We start from the raw sequence: 11243 nt of genomic DNA, 5'->3' as shown, positions 1-11243 counted from the left end.
ATACACGCGAGACAGATAAAGCAGCGCAGCAAGCCGTGAGCGTCTCTTTCTTAAATTGTCGTAGCACAGTGCGCGGTGCAACGACATGATTCACAGGCGCCGTTTGGTGTCATAGTGGCTGGCGTTCGTCTCCACGAAATGAGTCCCGAGAATGCCGCTGTACAAAGTGGGAGCGTATAATTTTGTAGTTGTCGTTTAGTAGCGTGTGTATAGATTGCTGCGTTCGCTGGAGTAGCCCTTGTGCCGTTGTCCGGTGTGGTCTAGTGGCTAGGATACCTGGCTCTCACCCAGGAGGCCCGGGTTCGATTCCCGGTACCGGAAAAGCGAGCGCAATTTGTTGCTCCTCTTATGCGACTTGGCCCGACTTAGCTCGACTGACGCTTCGCTGACGCTTGCAGAAAACTACGTTAAGTACGATTCGTGGTCACAAGTGACGGCGAGAGCGATGCGACATCTGTCCACCTCTTATCGAGGCACATACCTGAGGTGAACAGAGTAGGAGGACTGCAAGACACTGCCACGGGGGTTGAATGCAGCTAACCACACTGCTTAGTGTCCTTACATCGCAGACACGTTCGTTTGCCAGTATACATATAATGGAGCCCGCGTCTGACACAGTGGTGTGTGGGCCGAGCTTTGCTGTGCATCGCAACATGCAGTCGCGAGGACTGCCCTCGGCGGTGCTTCCGTGGCCGTGATCGTCTAGTGGTTAGGACATTGCGTTGTGGCCGCAATAACCCAGGTTCGAATCCTGGTCACGGCAATTTTTAAAGTTTTGCCTTGGTGTCGCTGCAGTGACGGTTGTGACTCAGTGTTTGAAATCACGGTGCCCTCTTTATTTTTCACTCATGTTCCGCAGGCTGCAGGTGGCACTACCAATTCTTTATCAACACGCAATGCCGCCACACGAGAGCGCGGGCAGCTACCTGTGTAGTTACTCTCTATTCGAGAAGGGCAGTTGTTTGAGGTGCAATGGATGAGCAGCCAGTCGCAGCTGTGTCGTGCACTGTTTCTACAAAAGCGAAGAACACTGGCACAGGTAGCGTGGCCGAGCGGTCTAAGGCGCTGGTTTAAGGCACCAGTCTCTTCGGAGGCGTGGGTTCGAATCCCACCGCTGCCACATTTTTCTGTTTTTTGTGCCATTGCGGTGTTTTCTCGTGGGGTAGAACGCAGCTCCTGTGACCGCCGTGCAGCGTCGGTAGCGTGGCCGAGCGGTCTAAGGCGCTGGTTTCAGGCACCAGTCTCCTCGGAGGCGTGGGTTCGAATCCCACCGCTGCCAATGTTTTCTGTCTCGAAAGCCGCAGCACTGATTACCCGCGACGAAAGCAGCGCAGCAAGCCGTGAGCGTCTCTTTCTTAAATTGTCGTAGCACAGTGCGCGGTGCAACGACATGATTCACAGGCGCCGTTTGGTGTCATAGTGGCTGGCGTTCGTCTCCACGAAATGAGTCCCGAGAATGCCGCTGTACAAAGTGGGAGCGTATAATTTTGTAGTTGTCGTTTAGTAGCGTGTGTATAGATTGCTGCGTTCGCTGGAGTAGCCCTTGTGCCGTTGTCCGGTGTGGTCTAGTGGCTAGGATACCTGGCTCTCACCCAGGAGGCCCGGGTTCGATTCCCGGTACCGGAAAAGCGAGCGCAATTTGTTGCTCCTCTTATGCGACTTGGCCCGACTTAGCTCGACTGACGCTTCGCTGACGCTTGCAGAAAACTACGTTAAGTACGATTCGTGGTCACAAGTGACGGCGAGAGCGATGCGACATCTGTCCACCTCTTATCGAGGCACATACCTGAGGTGAACAGAGTAGGAGGACTGCAAGACACTGCCACGGGGGTTGAATGCAGCTAACCACACTGCTTAGTGTCCTTACATCGCAGACACGTTCGTTTGCCAGTATACATATAATGGAGCCCGCGTCTGACACAGTGGTGTGTGGGCCGAGCTTTGCTGTGCATCGCAACATGCAGTCGCGAGGACTGCCCTCGGCGGTGCTTCCGTGGCCGTGATCGTCTAGTGGTTAGGACATTGCGTTGTGGCCGCAATAACCCAGGTTCGAATCCTGGTCACGGCAATTTTTAAAGTTTTGCCTTGGTGTCGCTGCAGTGACGGTTGTGACTCAGTGTTTGAAATCACGGTGCCCTCTTTATTTTTCACTCATGTTCCGCAGGCTGCAGGTGGCACTACCAATTCTTTATCAACACGCAATGCCGCCACACGAGAGCGCGGGCAGCTACCTGTGTAGTTACTCTCTATTCGAGAAGGGCAGTTGTTTGAGGTGCAATGGATGAGCAGCCAGTCGCAGCTGTGTCGTGCACTGTTTCTACAAAAGCGAAGAACACTGGCACAGGTAGCGTGGCCGAGCGGTCTAAGGCGCTGGTTTAAGGCACCAGTCTCTTCGGAGGCGTGGGTTCGAATCCCACCGCTGCCACATTTTTCTGTTTTTTTGTGCCATTGCGGTGTTTTCTCGTGGGGTAGAACGCAGCTCCTGTGACCGCCGTGCAGCGTCGGTAGCGTGGCCGAGCGGTCTAAGGCGCTGGTTTCAGGCACCAGTCTCCTCGGAGGCGTGGGTTCGAATCCCACCGCTGCCAATGTTTTCTGTCTCGAAAGCCGCAGCACTGATTACCCGCGACGAAAGCAGCGCAGCAAGCCGTGAGCGTCTCTTTCTTAAATTGTCGTAGCACAGTGCGCGGTGCAACGACATGATTCACAGGCGCCGTTTGGTGTCATAGTGGCTGGCGTTCGTCTCCACGAAATGAGTCCCGAGAATGCCGCTGTACAAAGTGGGAGCGTATAATTTTGTAGTTGTCGTTTAGTAGCGTGTGTATAGATTGCTGCGTTCGCTGGAGTAGCCCTTGTGCCGTTGTCCGGTGTGGTCTAGTGGCTAGGATACCTGGCTCTCACCCAGGAGGCCCGGGTTCGATTCCCGGTACCGGAAAAGCGAGCGCAATTTGTTGCTCCTCTTATGCGACTTGGCCCGACTTAGCTCGACTGACGCTTCGCTGACGCTTGCAGAAAACTACGTTAAGTACGATTCGTGGTCACAAGTGACGGCGAGAGCGATGCGACATCTGTCCACCTCTTATCGAGGCACATACCTGAGGTGAACAGAGTAGGAGGACTGCAAGGACACTGCCACGGGGGTTGAATGCAGCTAACCACACTGCTTAGTGTCCTTACATCGCAGACACGTTCGTTTGCCAGTATACATATAATGGAGCCCGCGTCTGACACAGTGGTGTGTGGGCCGAGCTTTGCTGTGCATCGCAACATGCAGTCGCGAGGACTGCCCTCGGCGGTGCTTCCGTGGCCGTGATCGTCTAGTGGTTAGGACATTGCGTTGTGGCCGCAATAACCCAGGTTCGAATCCTGGTCACGGCAATTTTTAAAGTTTTGCCTTGGTGTCGCTGCAGTGACGGTTGTGACTCAGTGTTTGAAATCACGGTGCCCTCTTTATTTTTCACTCATGTTCCGCAGGCTGCAGGTGGCACTACCAATTCTTTATCAACACGCAATGCCGCCACACGAGAGCGCGGGCAGCTACCTGTGTAGTTACTCTCTATTCGAGAAGGGCAGTTGTTTGAGGTGCAATGGATGAGCAGCCAGTCGCAGCTGTGTCGTGCACTGTTTCTACAAAAGCGAAGAACACTGGCACAGGTAGCGTGGCCGAGCGGTCTAAGGCGCTGGTTTAAGGCACCAGTCTCTTCGGAGGCGTGGGTTCGAATCCCACCGCTGCCACATTTTTCTGTTTTTTTGTGCCATTGCGGTGTTTTCTCGTGGGGTAGAACGCAGCTCCTGTGACCGCCGTGCAGCGTCGGTAGCGTGGCCGAGCGGTCTAAGGCGCTGGTTTCAGGCACCAGTCTCCTCGGAGGCGTGGGTTCGAATCCCACCGCTGCCAATGTTTTCTGTCTCGAAAGCCGCAGCACTGATTACCCGCGACGAAAGCAGCGCAGCAAGCCGTGAGCGTCTCTTTCTTAAATTGTCGTAGCACAGTGCGCGGTGCAACGACATGATTCACAGGCGCCGTTTGGTGTCATAGTGGCTGGCGTTCGTCTCCACGAAATGAGTCCCGAGAATGCCGCTGTACAAAGTGGGAGCGTATAATTTTGTAGTTGTCGTTTAGTAGCGTGTGTATAGATTGCTGCGTTCGCTGGAGTAGCCCTTGTGCCGTTGTCCGGTGTGGTCTAGTGGCTAGGATACCTGGCTCTCACCCAGGAGGCCCGGGTTCGATTCCCGGTACCGGAAAAGCGAGCGCAATTTGTTGCTCCTCTTATGCGACTTGGCCCGACTTAGCTCGACTGACGCTTCGCTGACGCTTGCAGAAAACTACGTTAAGTACGATTCGTGGTCACAAGTGACGGCGAGAGCGATGCGACATCTGTCCACCTCTTATCGAGGCACATACCTGAGGTGAACAGAGTAGGAGGACTGCAAGACACTGCCACGGGGGTTGAATGCAGCTAACCACACTGCTTAGTGTCCTTACATCGCAGACACGTTCGTTTGCCAGTATACATATAATGGAGCCCGCGTCTGACACAGTGGTGTGTGGGCCGAGCTTTGCTGTGCATCGCAACATGCAGTCGCGAGGACTGCCCTCGGCGGTGCTTCCGTGGCCGTGATCGTCTAGTGGTTAGGACATTGCGTTGTGGCCGCAATAACCCAGGTTCGAATCCTGGTCACGGCAATTTTTAAAGTTTTGCCTTGGTGTCGCTGCAGTGACGGTTGTGACTCAGTGTTTGAAATCACGGTGCCCTCTTTATTTTTCACTCATGTTCCGCAGGCTGCAGGTGGCACTACCAATTCTTTATCAACACGCAATGCCGCCACACGAGAGCGCGGGCAGCTACCTGTGTAGTTACTCTCTATTCGAGAAGGGCAGTTGTTTGAGGTGCAATGGATGAGCAGCCAGTCGCAGCTGTGTCGTGCACTGTTTCTACAAAAGCGAAGAACACTGGCACAGGTAGCGTGGCCGAGCGGTCTAAGGCGCTGGTTTAAGGCACCAGTCTCTTCGGAGGCGTGGGTTCGAATCCCACCGCTGCCACATTTTTCTGTTTTTTGTGCCATTGCGGTGTTTTCTCGTGGGGTAGAACGCAGCTCCTGTGACCGCCGTGCAGCGTCGGTAGCGTGGCCGAGCGGTCTAAGGCGCTGGTTTCAGGCACCAGTCTCCTCGGAGGCGTGGGTTCGAATCCCACCGCTGCCAATGTTTTCTGTCTCGAAAGCCGCAGCACTGATTACCCGCGACGAAAGCAGCGCAGCAAGCCGTGAGCGTCTCTTTCTTAAATTGTCGTAGCACAGTGCGCGGTGCAACGACATGATTCACAGGCGCCGTTTGGTGTCATAGTGGCTGGCGTTCGTCTCCACGAAATGAGTCCCGAGAATGCCGCTGTACAAAGTGGGAGCGTATAATTTTGTAGTTGTCGTTTAGTAGCGTGTGTATAGATTGCTGCGTTCGCTGGAGTAGCCCTTGTGCCGTTGTCCGGTGTGGTCTAGTGGCTAGGATACCTGGCTCTCACCCAGGAGGCCCGGGTTCGATTCCCCGGTACCGGAAAAGCGAGCGCAATTTGTTGCTCCTCTTATGCGACTTGGCCCGACTTAGCTCGACTGACGCTTCGCTGACGCTTGCAGAAAACTACGTTAAGTACGATTCGTGGTCACAAGTGACGGCGAGAGCGATGCGACATCTGTCCACCTCTTATCGAGGCACATACCTGAGGTGAACAGAGTAGGAGGACTGCAAGACACTGCCACGGGGGTTGAATGCAGCTAACCACACTGCTTAGTGTCCTTACATCGCAGACACGTTCGTTTGCCAGTATACATATAATGGAGCCCGCGTCTGACACAGTGGTGTGTGGGCCGAGCTTTGCTGTGCATCGCAACATGCAGTCGCGAGGACTGCCCTCGGCGGTGCTTCCGTGGCCGTGATCGTCTAGTGGTTAGGACATTGCGTTGTGGCCGCAATAACCCAGGTTCGAATCCTGGTCACGGCAATTTTTAAAGTTTTGCCTTGGTGTCGCTGCAGTGACGGTTGTGACTCAGTGTTTGAAATCACGGTGCCCTCTTTATTTTTCACTCATGTTCCGCAGGCTGCAGGTGGCACTACCAATTCTTTATCAACACGCAATGCCGCCACACGAGAGCGCGGGCAGCTACCTGTGTAGTTACTCTCTATTCGAGAAGGGCAGTTGTTTGAGGTGCAATGGATGAGCAGCCAGTCGCAGCTGTGTCGTGCACTGTTTCTACAAAAGCGAAGAACACTGGCACAGGTAGCGTGGCCGAGCGGTCTAAGGCGCTGGTTTAAGGCACCAGTCTCTTCGGAGGCGTGGGTTCGAATCCCACCGCTGCCACATTTTTCTGTTTTTTGTGCCATTGCGGTGTTTTCTCGTGGGGTAGAACGCAGCTCCTGTGACCGCCGTGCAGCGTCGGTAGCGTGGCCGAGCGGTCTAAGGCGCTGGTTTCAGGCACCAGTCTCCTCGGAGGCGTGGGTTCGAATCCCACCGCTGCCAATGTTTTCTGTCTCGAAAGCCGCAGCACTGATTACCCGCGACGAAAGCAGCGCAGCAAGCCGTGAGCGTCTCTTTCTTAAATTGTCGTAGCACAGTGCGCGGTGCAACGACATGATTCACAGGCGCCGTTTGGTGTCATAGTGGCTGGCGTTCGTCTCCACGAAATGAGTCCCGAGAATGCCGCTGTACAAAGTGGGAGCGTATAATTTTGTAGTTGTCGTTTAGTAGCGTGTGTATAGATTGCTGCGTTCGCTGGAGTAGCCCTTGTGCCGTTGTCCGGTGTGGTCTAGTGGCTAGGATACCTGGCTCTCACCCAGGAGGCCCGGGTTCGATTCCCGGTACCGGAAAAGCGAGCGCAATTTGTTGCTCCTCTTATGCGACTTGGCCCGACTTAGCTCGACTGACGCTTCGCTGACGCTTGCAGAAAACTACGTTAAGTACGATTCGTGGTCACAAGTGACGGCGAGAGCGATGCGACATCTGTCCACCTCTTATCGAGGCACATACCTGAGGTGAACAGAGTAGGAGGACTGCAAGACACTGCCACGGGGGGTTGAATGCAGCTAACCACACTGCTTAGTGTCCTTACATCGCAGACACGTTCGTTTGCCAGTATACATATAATGGAGCCCGCGTCTGACACAGTGGTGTGTGGGCCGAGCTTTGCTGTGCATCGCAACATGCAGTCGCGAGGACTGCCCTCGGCGGTGCTTCCGTGGCCGTGATCGTCTAGTGGTTAGGACATTGCGTTGTGGCCGCAATAACCCAGGTTCGAATCCTGGTCACGGCAATTTTTAAAGTTTTGCCTTGGTGTCGCTGCAGTGACGGTTGTGACTCAGTGTTTGAAATCACGGTGCCCTCTTTATTTTTCACTCATGTTCCGCAGGCTGCAGGTGGCACTACCAATTCTTTATCAACACGCAATGCCGCCACACGAGAGCGCGGGCAGCTACCTGTGTAGTTACTCTCTATTCGAGAAGGGCAGTTGTTTGAGGTGCAATGGATGAGCAGCCAGTCGCAGCTGTGTCGTGCACTGTTTCTACAAAAGCGAAGAACACTGGCACAGGTAGCGTGGCCGAGCGGTCTAAGGCGCTGGTTTAAGGCACCAGTCTCTTCGGAGGCGTGGGTTCGAATCCCACCGCTGCCACATTTTTCTGTTTTTTGTGCCATTGCGGTGTTTTCTCGTGGGGTAGAACGCAGCTCCTGTGACCGCCGTGCAGCGTCGGTAGCGTGGCCGAGCGGTCTAAGGCGCTGGTTTCAGGCACCAGTCTCCTCGGAGGCGTGGGTTCGAATCCCACCGCTGCCAATGTTTTCTGTCTCGAAAGCCGCAGCACTGATTACCCGCGACGAAAGCAGCGCAGCAAGCCGTGAGCGTCTCTTTCTTAAATTGTCGTAGCACAGTGCGCGGTGCAACGACATGATTCACAGGCGCCGTTTGGTGTCATAGTGGCTGGCGTTCGTCTCCACGAAATGAGTCCCGAGAATGCCGCTGTACAAAGTGGGAGCGTATAATTTTGTAGTTGTCGTTTAGTAGCGTGTGTATAGATTGCTGCGTTCGCTGGAGTAGCCCTTGTGCCGTTGTCCGGTGTGGTCTAGTGGCTAGGATACCTGGCTCTCACCCAGGAGGCCCGGGTTCGATTCCCGGTACCGGAAAAGCGAGCGCAATTTGTTGCTCCTCTTATGCGACTTGGCCCGACTTAGCTCGACTGACGCTTCGCTGACGCTTGCAGAAAACTACGTTAAGTACGATTCGTGGTCACAAGTGACGGCGAGAGCGATGCGACATCTGTCCACCTCTTATCGAGGCACATACCTGAGGTGAACAGAGTAGGAGGACTGCAAGACACTGCCACGGGGGTTGAATGCAGCTAACCACACTGCTTAGTGTCCTTACATCGCAGACACGTTCGTTTGCCAGTATACATATAATGGAGCCCGCGTCTGACACAGTGGTGTGTGGGCCGAGCTTTGCTGTGCATCGCAACATGCAGTCGCGAGGACTGCCCTCGGCGGTGCTTCCGTGGCCGTGATCGTCTAGTGGTTAGGACATTGCGTTGTGGCCGCAATAACCCAGGTTCGAATCCTGGTCACGGCAATTTTTAAAGTTTTGCCTTGGTGTCGCTGCAGTGACGGTTGTGACTCAGTGTTTGAAATCACGGTGCCCTCTTTATTTTTCACTCATGTTCCGCAGGCTGCAGGTGGCACTACCAATTCTTTATCAACACGCAATGCCGCCACACGAGAGCGCGGGCAGCTACCTGTGTAGTTACTCTCTATTCGAGAAGGGCAGTTGTTTGAGGTGCAATGGATGAGCAGCCAGTCGCAGCTGTGTCGTGCACTGTTTCTACAAAAGCGAAGAACACTGGCACAGGTAGCGTGGCCGAGCGGTCTAAGGCGCTGGTTTAAGGCACCAGTCTCTTCGGAGGCGTGGGTTCGAATCCCACCGCTGCCACATTTTTCTGTTTTTTGTGCCATTGCGGTGTTTTCTCGTGGGGTAGAACGCAGCTCCTGTGACCGCCGTGCAGCGTCGGTAGCGTGGCCGAGCGGTCTAAGGCGCTGGTTTCAGGCACCAGTCTCCTCGGAGGCGTGGGTTCGAATCCCACCGCTGCCAATGTTTTCTGTCTCGAAAGCCGCAGCACTGATTACCCGCGACGAAAGCAGCGCAGCAAGCCGTGAGCGTCTCTTTCTTAAATTGTCGTAGCACAGTGCGCGGTGCAACGACATGATTCACAGGCGCCGTTTGGTGTCATAGTGGCTGGCGTTCGTCTCCACGAAATGAGTCCCGAGAATGCCGCTGTACAAAGTGGGAGCGTATAATTTTGTAGTTGTCGTTTAGTAGCGTGTGTATAGATTGCTGCGTTCGCTGGAGTAGCCCTTGTGCCGTTGTCCGGTGTGGTCTAGTGGCTAGGATACCTGGCTCTCACCCAGGAGGCCCGGGTTCGATTCCCGGTACCGGAAAAGCGAGCGCAATTTGTTGCTCCTCTTATGCGACTTGGCCCGACTTAGCTCGACTGACGCTTCGCTGACGCTTGCAGAAAACTACGTTAAGTACGATTCGTGGTCACAAGTGACGGCGAGAGCGATGCGACATCTGTCCACCTCTTATCGAGGCACATACCTGAGGTGAACAGAGTAGGAGGACTGCAAGACACTGCCACGGGGGTTGAATGCAGCTAACCACACTGCTTAGTGTCCTTACATCGCAGACACGTTCGTTTGCCAGTATACATATAATGGAGCCCGCGTCTGACACAGTGGTGTGTGGGCCGAGCTTTGCTGTGCATCGCAACATGCAGTCGCGAGGACTGCCCTCGGCGGTGCTTCCGTGGCCGTGATCGTCTAGTGGTTAGGACATTGCGTTGTGGCCGCAATAACCCAGGTTCGAATCCTGGTCACGGCAATTTTTAAAGTTTTGCCTTGGTGTCGCTGCAGTGACGGTTGTGACTCAGTGTTTGAAATCACGGTGCCCTCTTTATTTTTCACTCATGTTCCGCAGGCTGCAGGTGGCACTACCAATTCTTTATCAACACGCAATGCCGCCACACGAGAGCGCGGGCAGCTACCTGTGTAGTTACTCTCTATTCGAGAAGGGCAGTTGTTTGAGGTGCAATGGATGAGCAGCCAGTCGCAGCTGTGTCGTGCACTGTTTCTACAAAAGCGAAGAACACTGGCACAGGTAGCGTGGCCGAGCGGTCTAAGGCGCTGGTTTAAGGCACCAGTCTCTTCGGAGGCGTGGGTTCGAATCCCACCGCTGCCACATTTTTCTGTTTTTTGTGCCATTGCGGTGTTTTCTCGTGGGGTAGAAACGCAGCTCCTGTGACCGCCGTGCAGCGTCGGTAGCGTGGCCGAGCGGTCTAAGGCGCTGGTTTCAGGCACCAGTCTCCTCGGAGGCGTGGGTTCGAATCCCACCGCTGCCAATGTTTTCTGTCTCGAAAGCCGCAGCACTGATTACCCGCGACGAAAGCAGCGCAGCAAGCCGTGAGCGTCTCTTTCTTAAATTGTCGTAGCACAGTGCGCGGTGCAACGACATGATTCACAGGCGCCGTTTGGTGTCATAGTGGCTGGCGTTCGTCTCCACGAAATGAGTCCCGAGAATGCCGCTGTACAAAGTGGGAGCGTATAATTTTGTAGTTGTCGTTTAGTAGCGTGTGTATAGATTGCTGCGTTCGCTGGAGTAGCCCTTGTGCCGTTGTCCGGTGTGGTCTAGTGGCTAGGATACCTGGCTCTCACCCAGGAGGCCCGGGTTCGATTCCCGGTACCGGAAAAAGCGAGCGCAATTTGTTGCTCCTCTTATGCGACTTGGCCCGACTTAGCTCGACTGACGCTTCGCTGACGCTTGCAGAAAACTACGTTAAGTACGATTCGTGGTCACAAGTGACGGCGAGAGCGATGCGACATCTGTCCACCTCTTATCGAGGCACATACCTGAGGTGAACAGAGTAGGAGGACTGCAAGACACTGCCACGGGGGTTGAATGCAGCTAACCACACTGCTTAGTGTCCTTACATCGCAGACACGTTCGTTTGCCAGTATACATATAATGGAGCCCGCGTCTGACACAGTGGTGTGTGGGCCGAGCTTTGCTGTGCATCGCAACATGCAGTCGCGAGGACTGCCCTCGGCGGTGCTTCCGTGGCCGTGATCGTCTAGTGGTTAGGACATTGCGTTGTGGCCGCAATAACCCAGGTTCGAATCCTGGTCACGGCAATTTTTAAAGTTTTGCCTTGGTGTCGCTGCAGT

General features: G+C 54.6%; 34 non-coding genes across 34 annotated transcripts; all 34 read left to right on the top strand.

The window, feature by feature from the left end:
- Nucleotides 1-249: 249 nt before the first annotated feature.
- Nucleotides 250-321, top strand: Trnae-cuc (transfer RNA glutamic acid (anticodon CUC)). Its single transcript has one exon. It is a non-coding gene; the product is annotated as a tRNA-Glu (tRNA).
- Nucleotides 322-691: 370 nt separating this feature from the next.
- Trnah-gug (transfer RNA histidin (anticodon GUG)) lies at nt 692-763 on the top strand. Its single transcript has one exon. It is a non-coding gene; the product is annotated as a tRNA-His (tRNA).
- Nucleotides 764-1038: 275 nt separating this feature from the next.
- On the top strand, nt 1039-1120 carry Trnal-aag (transfer RNA leucine (anticodon AAG)). The gene has a single exon. It is a non-coding gene; the product is annotated as a tRNA-Leu (tRNA).
- A 77-nt stretch (nt 1121-1197) lies between these two features.
- Nucleotides 1198-1279, top strand: Trnal-cag (transfer RNA leucine (anticodon CAG)). The gene has a single exon. It is a non-coding gene; the product is annotated as a tRNA-Leu (tRNA).
- Nucleotides 1280-1554: 275 nt separating this feature from the next.
- Nucleotides 1555-1626, top strand: Trnae-cuc (transfer RNA glutamic acid (anticodon CUC)). The gene has a single exon. It is a non-coding gene; the product is annotated as a tRNA-Glu (tRNA).
- Nucleotides 1627-1996: 370 nt separating this feature from the next.
- Trnah-gug (transfer RNA histidin (anticodon GUG)) lies at nt 1997-2068 on the top strand. Its single transcript has one exon. It is a non-coding gene; the product is annotated as a tRNA-His (tRNA).
- A 275-nt stretch (nt 2069-2343) lies between these two features.
- Nucleotides 2344-2425, top strand: Trnal-aag (transfer RNA leucine (anticodon AAG)). Its single transcript has one exon. It is a non-coding gene; the product is annotated as a tRNA-Leu (tRNA).
- Nucleotides 2426-2503: 78 nt separating this feature from the next.
- Nucleotides 2504-2585, top strand: Trnal-cag (transfer RNA leucine (anticodon CAG)). Its single transcript has one exon. It is a non-coding gene; the product is annotated as a tRNA-Leu (tRNA).
- Nucleotides 2586-2860: 275 nt separating this feature from the next.
- Nucleotides 2861-2932, top strand: Trnae-cuc (transfer RNA glutamic acid (anticodon CUC)). Its single transcript has one exon. It is a non-coding gene; the product is annotated as a tRNA-Glu (tRNA).
- Nucleotides 2933-3303: 371 nt separating this feature from the next.
- On the top strand, nt 3304-3375 carry Trnah-gug (transfer RNA histidin (anticodon GUG)). The gene has a single exon. It is a non-coding gene; the product is annotated as a tRNA-His (tRNA).
- Nucleotides 3376-3650: 275 nt separating this feature from the next.
- Trnal-aag (transfer RNA leucine (anticodon AAG)) lies at nt 3651-3732 on the top strand. Its single transcript has one exon. It is a non-coding gene; the product is annotated as a tRNA-Leu (tRNA).
- Nucleotides 3733-3810: 78 nt separating this feature from the next.
- Nucleotides 3811-3892, top strand: Trnal-cag (transfer RNA leucine (anticodon CAG)). Its single transcript has one exon. It is a non-coding gene; the product is annotated as a tRNA-Leu (tRNA).
- Nucleotides 3893-4167: 275 nt separating this feature from the next.
- On the top strand, nt 4168-4239 carry Trnae-cuc (transfer RNA glutamic acid (anticodon CUC)). The gene has a single exon. It is a non-coding gene; the product is annotated as a tRNA-Glu (tRNA).
- A 370-nt stretch (nt 4240-4609) lies between these two features.
- Trnah-gug (transfer RNA histidin (anticodon GUG)) lies at nt 4610-4681 on the top strand. The gene has a single exon. It is a non-coding gene; the product is annotated as a tRNA-His (tRNA).
- A 275-nt stretch (nt 4682-4956) lies between these two features.
- On the top strand, nt 4957-5038 carry Trnal-aag (transfer RNA leucine (anticodon AAG)). Its single transcript has one exon. It is a non-coding gene; the product is annotated as a tRNA-Leu (tRNA).
- Nucleotides 5039-5115: 77 nt separating this feature from the next.
- Trnal-cag (transfer RNA leucine (anticodon CAG)) lies at nt 5116-5197 on the top strand. Its single transcript has one exon. It is a non-coding gene; the product is annotated as a tRNA-Leu (tRNA).
- Nucleotides 5198-5472: 275 nt separating this feature from the next.
- Nucleotides 5473-5545, top strand: Trnae-cuc (transfer RNA glutamic acid (anticodon CUC)). Its single transcript has one exon. It is a non-coding gene; the product is annotated as a tRNA-Glu (tRNA).
- Nucleotides 5546-5915: 370 nt separating this feature from the next.
- On the top strand, nt 5916-5987 carry Trnah-gug (transfer RNA histidin (anticodon GUG)). Its single transcript has one exon. It is a non-coding gene; the product is annotated as a tRNA-His (tRNA).
- A 275-nt stretch (nt 5988-6262) lies between these two features.
- On the top strand, nt 6263-6344 carry Trnal-aag (transfer RNA leucine (anticodon AAG)). The gene has a single exon. It is a non-coding gene; the product is annotated as a tRNA-Leu (tRNA).
- A 77-nt stretch (nt 6345-6421) lies between these two features.
- On the top strand, nt 6422-6503 carry Trnal-cag (transfer RNA leucine (anticodon CAG)). The gene has a single exon. It is a non-coding gene; the product is annotated as a tRNA-Leu (tRNA).
- A 275-nt stretch (nt 6504-6778) lies between these two features.
- Trnae-cuc (transfer RNA glutamic acid (anticodon CUC)) lies at nt 6779-6850 on the top strand. Its single transcript has one exon. It is a non-coding gene; the product is annotated as a tRNA-Glu (tRNA).
- Nucleotides 6851-7221: 371 nt separating this feature from the next.
- On the top strand, nt 7222-7293 carry Trnah-gug (transfer RNA histidin (anticodon GUG)). Its single transcript has one exon. It is a non-coding gene; the product is annotated as a tRNA-His (tRNA).
- Nucleotides 7294-7568: 275 nt separating this feature from the next.
- Nucleotides 7569-7650, top strand: Trnal-aag (transfer RNA leucine (anticodon AAG)). Its single transcript has one exon. It is a non-coding gene; the product is annotated as a tRNA-Leu (tRNA).
- Nucleotides 7651-7727: 77 nt separating this feature from the next.
- Nucleotides 7728-7809, top strand: Trnal-cag (transfer RNA leucine (anticodon CAG)). Its single transcript has one exon. It is a non-coding gene; the product is annotated as a tRNA-Leu (tRNA).
- Nucleotides 7810-8084: 275 nt separating this feature from the next.
- Trnae-cuc (transfer RNA glutamic acid (anticodon CUC)) lies at nt 8085-8156 on the top strand. Its single transcript has one exon. It is a non-coding gene; the product is annotated as a tRNA-Glu (tRNA).
- Nucleotides 8157-8526: 370 nt separating this feature from the next.
- Trnah-gug (transfer RNA histidin (anticodon GUG)) lies at nt 8527-8598 on the top strand. The gene has a single exon. It is a non-coding gene; the product is annotated as a tRNA-His (tRNA).
- A 275-nt stretch (nt 8599-8873) lies between these two features.
- Nucleotides 8874-8955, top strand: Trnal-aag (transfer RNA leucine (anticodon AAG)). Its single transcript has one exon. It is a non-coding gene; the product is annotated as a tRNA-Leu (tRNA).
- Nucleotides 8956-9032: 77 nt separating this feature from the next.
- Trnal-cag (transfer RNA leucine (anticodon CAG)) lies at nt 9033-9114 on the top strand. Its single transcript has one exon. It is a non-coding gene; the product is annotated as a tRNA-Leu (tRNA).
- A 275-nt stretch (nt 9115-9389) lies between these two features.
- On the top strand, nt 9390-9461 carry Trnae-cuc (transfer RNA glutamic acid (anticodon CUC)). Its single transcript has one exon. It is a non-coding gene; the product is annotated as a tRNA-Glu (tRNA).
- Nucleotides 9462-9831: 370 nt separating this feature from the next.
- Trnah-gug (transfer RNA histidin (anticodon GUG)) lies at nt 9832-9903 on the top strand. Its single transcript has one exon. It is a non-coding gene; the product is annotated as a tRNA-His (tRNA).
- A 275-nt stretch (nt 9904-10178) lies between these two features.
- Nucleotides 10179-10260, top strand: Trnal-aag (transfer RNA leucine (anticodon AAG)). Its single transcript has one exon. It is a non-coding gene; the product is annotated as a tRNA-Leu (tRNA).
- A 78-nt stretch (nt 10261-10338) lies between these two features.
- On the top strand, nt 10339-10420 carry Trnal-cag (transfer RNA leucine (anticodon CAG)). Its single transcript has one exon. It is a non-coding gene; the product is annotated as a tRNA-Leu (tRNA).
- Nucleotides 10421-10695: 275 nt separating this feature from the next.
- Nucleotides 10696-10767, top strand: Trnae-cuc (transfer RNA glutamic acid (anticodon CUC)). Its single transcript has one exon. It is a non-coding gene; the product is annotated as a tRNA-Glu (tRNA).
- A 371-nt stretch (nt 10768-11138) lies between these two features.
- Trnah-gug (transfer RNA histidin (anticodon GUG)) lies at nt 11139-11210 on the top strand. The gene has a single exon. It is a non-coding gene; the product is annotated as a tRNA-His (tRNA).
- Nucleotides 11211-11243: the final 33 nt, after the last annotated feature.

The sequence above is a fragment of the Schistocerca gregaria genome, unplaced genomic scaffold (assembly GCF_023897955.1).
Source record: "Schistocerca gregaria isolate iqSchGreg1 unplaced genomic scaffold, iqSchGreg1.2 ptg001568l, whole genome shotgun sequence".
In the NCBI taxonomy this organism is placed as follows: domain Eukaryota; kingdom Metazoa; phylum Arthropoda; class Insecta; order Orthoptera; family Acrididae; genus Schistocerca; species Schistocerca gregaria.
Note: the sequence above shows the minus strand (reverse complement) of the source record. Positions and strands in the feature narration are given on the sequence as shown.